Genomic DNA, 6,150 nt, shown 5'->3' on the forward strand with positions numbered 1-6,150 from the left:
CGCATCTCTCATGCACTTTCACCATATCTGTTGTGATACAAAGTTCACTTCTCTCCAAACTCAATTGGACCAAATCCAAAGGTAGCTAGAGGAAAATGAGGACTAGCTATTCCATGACAAACAAGGGGAGATGGTTCATGATAGAAGGAGTGTATTGATAGAGGGAGAAAGAGTTTCATCAAAGGGGGAGTATTGAAGTTGAAGAGCAAGAGAAAGAAAAGGCCTATGTATAATATTTGCTTTATATTATCATATATCATGGTTTATGTTGTGTATTTACAACTATGCTTTACTTTGTACCTTTGCTTTGTAGCTTTTTAGTACTTTTAGTTAATGTCATGCATTTTCTTTAGTACTCCACACTTGTGCCCTGTTGGATTTTATATTCTTGATGCAAATACTTTGTATTTTTGTATTGGTTGTGTGTTGGACATGCAAATGATATTTTGCATTGAGCTTATTTTCTTGCATGTCCGGATGTTCATTTCTTATGTGAATGATCATTGTGATCACTATTTATAGTGATTGTTAATGTTTGGTCAAGCCATGCTTTATTGGTATAGTCATTTTTGCTTGATCGCATTGTGCTTGCTCCCTATACATTTCAAGATTTCTGCTTACAATGATTTTCTTGTTTTCAGGAAACCTGTTCGTATGGTTCAAGAGCTTCACAGAATTTAGAGTTAGGTGTGAGTGAGTTTTGGTAACTGTTCCCAACTCACATTTTAAGTCTAGAGTCTGTTTTAGGGTTTTGTCACGGAATAGCCAAAGGGAGAGATTTTAAGATTAAATTTATTCAATCATGTGTTGGCTTTATTCTGTGCCAAATTTGCTTGTAATTTAGCAATTAGATACCCTGTATTTAGGTGGGATTTATGTAGGGGTTGTGTGTGAGAGAGTGTGAAAAAAACTCAAGATATGTGCAATTAAAGGAGTTTCATGACTGGATCTCACGACTGGCAACTTGCCAAAGTGGCACACATGTGAACCATGTAGGGAACTGAAGAGTCACGATAGTTGAAGCACTACAGGACAAAATTATACAGTTTGGCCAGGCAGTTAGGTCACGACTCATTCCAGTCGCGAGGCTGAGTCGCCAGAATGCCTTGTTTGGTTGAAACCTAACTTTTCACATTCCTCACATACACTACTATAAATACCCTTATACTCACGAAATGTAGAGAGCTTCTAGAGAAAATTTTGAGAGAGAAATCCTAGAGAAAAACAAGATTAACTCATCCACAATCTTTATCATTTGATTCTCCAAATTCCTCTTCTCTCACCCTTTCCATTGACATATCTTTGAAAGGTACATTTTGTCAAATCCTTATCTCACCATACCCATATCAGTGAGGAGGTATTTTGGTGCTTGGGAAGCAATTCAGAGATGACGAATTCACTTGTTTGATGCAATGGGCTTATTACGGGATCCGGGAAGCTAAAGAAGACAAGGTTACGCGTAACCCTGTTGGAACAAGAAGCTTGGAGGACTTAGGTGCATCGGGTAGATTAGGCTTGGAGGGTCTTTTGATATTCATGTATCCCAACTTCATTCTTTAGTGGATCATTTGACTGCTTGGAGGGCGGCAGAGAAGTTTTTCGCCAAGTTCTTCGATTTCCTTTTCGATAACACATACCAGTGTTATCTTTGTATTTGCATATCTTTTCCCTTACTCTTTACCGTTAAATTGCTACTGTGTTTGTGATTAATGATGATTTAGAGTGTTTTACCAATTAGGTTATAACTTATATTCATCATTCCACACATATATTGTTTGTGTATAAGCTTGTGTTGGTATTGTTAAATTTTGGGATCTAAACATTCATTAGTGTTTTACACACTAATTGAACTTTCAGTGAGCATTACCAAATCAATCATAAATAATTGGCACCCCAGGATCAATTTGTAAAAAAAAATGTATGATTCCAACATAAATAAAAATAAGCTGTCAAAGAAAATCGTATTGCATCTACAATTACAATTCTTGTACCATTTATGTTAATTGGGAGCTTAGAACCAGGCCGTCAAACTCCATAAACTGTCCCTTCCAAGTCATATAGGACAATTGGACCAAAGTGGATAGAATGGACCGAAGTAGACCGAACAAACTGACCTTGACCGAATTGCACATATATAATGGACCGAAGTAGACCGAATGAACTAAATTGGATTGAAATGAACTAAAGTGGAAAGAGTGGACCAAGTAGACTGAAAAGGACTGATGTGTAAAATCATATAGTATATAACAAAGAACTAGTTGTATACAGTATGCAAGCTGCTTTAAGTCCATTTATGGACTAAAGCAAGCATTTAGAATGATGTACAGAAGCAGTGCTGGCATTTAGAATGATTAGGGACTTCACACGTGCGGAGGTTGAGTTGGCTCTAAGCCAGATGGCACCTCTAAAGGAGCCGGGACCAGATGGTATGCCATTAGTTTTCTATCAACACTACTGGTAAAGTATTGGAGTTAATGTAATAGAAGTAGTGCTGGCCTACTTACATGCTGGAACGATCCCTATAGGTTTGAATCATACCTATCTTACACTTATCCCTAAGTGAAGTGTCTTGTAAAAGTTTAAGATTTTCGACCTATAGCTCTTTGTAATATTTTATATAAGATTAACTCAAAGGTGCTAACAAATAGGTTAAAAAAATTTCTACCTAACATTATTTCTAAGTTTCAAAGGCTTTCCAAACTGATAAGGCCATCTCAAATAATATTTTAGTGGCTTTTAAAACTTTACACCATTTGAAAACAAAAAAGATCGAAAAAATGGCTTTATGGCTATGAAGTCAGATATGAGTAAGACCTATGATAGGGTGGAATGGCACTTTCTTATGGAAATTATGGAGCAGATGGGTTTCCATGAAAAATGGAGGGAGTGGATATATGAGTGCATAAGTTCTGTACCTTTTTCTGTTATGGTGAATGGGGAACTTAGGGGTCATATTGTACCAACTAGGGGTTTGAGGTAGGGGGATCCGTTATCCCTATATATATTTCTTTTATGTTTCGAAGGGTTAAATGGTTTGATCCAACATGCTACAAATGATGGAAAATTACAGGGATTCTCTCTTTGTAGGAGTGGTTCAAAAATATCTCACTTATGTTTTTGCAGATGATAGTCTTCTCTTTTGTCATGCAAAAGTGGAGGAGGTAAATACTATTCAATCCATCTTAAAGGTGTATGAAAAAGCTTCGGGACAACAGATAAATGCCAATAGGACTACTCTATTCTTTGGCAAAGTAGTTAGTGGGAAACAAAAAACTCCATTAAAGTGCTACTTGGGATGCAAGAAATAAAACAAGGAGAAGTACTTGGGGCTGCCAGTGCTGGGGAAAAATAGGAAAGCAAGTTTAAATTACATAAAGGATAGAGTTTAGGGCAAATTACAAGGTTGGAAGGAGAAACTCTTATCACAAGCCGGAAAAGAAGTACTTTTGAAGGCGGTAGTTCAAGCTATACTCACCTTTGAAATGGGGTGTTTCAAACTACCACTTGGCCTTTGTAGGGATATTAAGATGTTAATTAGGAAGTTTTGGTGGGGACAAAGGGGAGATCGAATGAAGATACATTGGAAAAATTGAGAAACACTTTGTTAACAAAAGAGTGAGGGGGGATTGGGTTTCAAGGAACTTGAAAAATTCAATGAGGCCATGTTGGCAAAATAGGTATGGAGGCTTATTCATGACAAAAACTCATTGTTTTATCATGTTTTTAAGGCAAAGTGCTTTCCAAATGGCTCCATCTTTGATGCAAAACAATCTTTCAGATTCTTATGCTTGGAAGAGCATTTTGACAGCAAGACGAGTAATCTCTTTGGGTGCAACATGGAGGGTAGGAGATGGAAGGGCCATTAGTGGATACCAGGACTTGCAGGTGGTAGAATTACATATACTCTCTCGGGTTTGGACAGTGGGATTTGTGTGGCAGTGTTGATTGAACAGCAATCGGGTACATGGAAGACTCAAGTGATTGAAAATTCTTTTCTTCCTTTTGAAGCTCAGTTGATAAAAGCTATTCCTCTATGTACTTCTGCTCAACCAGATTCTCTCTATTGGTCATATGAAAAAAATGGAATTTACTCGGTGAAATCGGGTTACAAACTTATTTGTGAAGAATCTAGAAGTGAAGCTGCCTCGGGTTCAAATAGAAGTGTTGTTTCAGGTTTGTGGAATGGGATGTGGAAACTCAAGTGCCTGTAAAAATTAAACACTTTCTGTGGAAAGCTTTCTCTGAAAGTTTACCAACAAAAGTAAACTTGATGGAGAGGAAAATTCTAGCTGACCCTACATGTCATCTCTGTGGGAAAATTGCAGAGGATACAAAACATGCTCTGTGGGATTGTGAAGCAGTGAAGGCTGTGCTGTGTACGGATTTTAGTTGGGTAAATCGGTTTGAGGCAGCACATGGGACGTTGCTGGACTTAGTTGATAGACTCTTATCAAAATCAAGAGTGGTTGAACTGTTCACAACGACAGCATGGTTTATCTGGACTCACCGCAACAAATCAATGCTTATGGAGAAGACTATACTACTGGGAAGTGTTGGAGAAGCTGCAAAAAATTTTCTGCTGAAATTTCAATCAGGCTGAGGTGAACCCAGTAGCAGCAGCAGCAATAGAGGAAAACAGGTCCGATGCAGATAATGGTTGCCTCCAGAACCGGGGAACTATAAAGCAAATTTCAATGGAGCAATGTTTGGTGAGAGTGATGAGGCTGGGATTGGTATCGTGGTTAGGAACTCTATGGGGCAGGTTGTTGCAGCTATGGCTGAAAAAATCCTTAAACCGCATAGTGTGGACAGCTTGGAGATGATAGCAATGAGACGTGCGGTCATTTTTGCTTCAGAACTCGATCTCCAATAGTGCCAGTTCAAAGGTGATTCAGAAACTTTTATCAAGGCACTCCAAGGTTGTGATTTGCTGCACTCATCTGTTGGTCACTTAGTTAAGGACAATCAAATTCTTGTAAACTCTCTTTGGAATTCGCCTCTCTCACATTGTTAGGCAGGGTAATGCTGTTGCACATGCCTTAGCCCAGAGAGCAAGGATTTCTTTTCATTTATTAGTTTGGATGGAATCAGTTCCATCAGATGTAGACGCTTATGTTTTCGCTAATTCTTTAGTTTCTTAATAAAAAAAATTTGGGCTTTGCCCTGTTTGTTAAAAAAAAAAAAAGTAGAGGTGCCAAGACGTACTTATGTTAATGTAGTTGTTATATAGATATAATAGTTTCTTATTGGTATCTTGATCTTGTCAAAACTCTTTGGTATGGTATTAAGCAGTTATGTGATATATGTGAGGGTTTTGCTTCCGAATTCTGAAAATGCACATAAATTCTTTGGTATCGAGCAGTAATTTTGATATAAATGTGGGTTTTGCTTCAGAATTCTTTCAATGCACGTTACCAGACAATTCCTTAACCATGGCTGGTGTTTGGTGGAAAAGTGAAGGTCAATACAGTTTTTTCATTCGAGATTCCACTAATGTATCTGATTCCATACTGATCCTTTTTGGTGGCGCTCTAAGCCAAGGTGTATAGGTTAATTACTTCTATAGACATATCTATAAGGGTTTTGTTTACCTCTAGTACTTTTTTTAACTGGAATCTCCTTTTATTTTAATAAAAAATTGTCACATCACGCATTAACTAAATAAAATATAGAGATTAAAATAACCAGAAATGTCTAGTTAAACAAATACTAGAAGTAAGTCAAATCTTATTTATAATACCTTTTTAGTTCTTTCTAGCCAACTTTATCTATGAAGGAACATGTCATCATTCTAGATGATATGCCAATATTTCGCTTCGATTCCACACCAAATGACATGCTAATTTTCCCTCAAAGCAAGTCCTATCTCTTAGAAGAGAACCACACGTACCATTTTTTTGGGTGGCTTTGTTAAATATTAATCCAATTGTTTATTAATGTGTTGGAAGTTGCAACTATTGGACTTCAATTAAATTTATTGCTTCAGCTTACGTTTTTTTTTTTTTTTGTTTTTTTTTCTTTTAATGAATAGTTCATGCTTTTGCTTAGCTCGTCCGTTAATTGGCTTTTTGAGTTTTTTCTCCTTCATTTTAATAGGCTACACTCTTCTAAATTAAGATCACTAAAGCAAGTAATTAGGGGAAAAATCAC

This window comes from Quercus suber, unplaced genomic scaffold, assembly GCF_002906115.3.
Source record: "Quercus suber isolate HL8 unplaced genomic scaffold, Cork oak 2.0 scaffold_16, whole genome shotgun sequence".
Lineage (NCBI taxonomy): Eukaryota > Viridiplantae > Streptophyta > Magnoliopsida > Fagales > Fagaceae > Quercus > Quercus suber.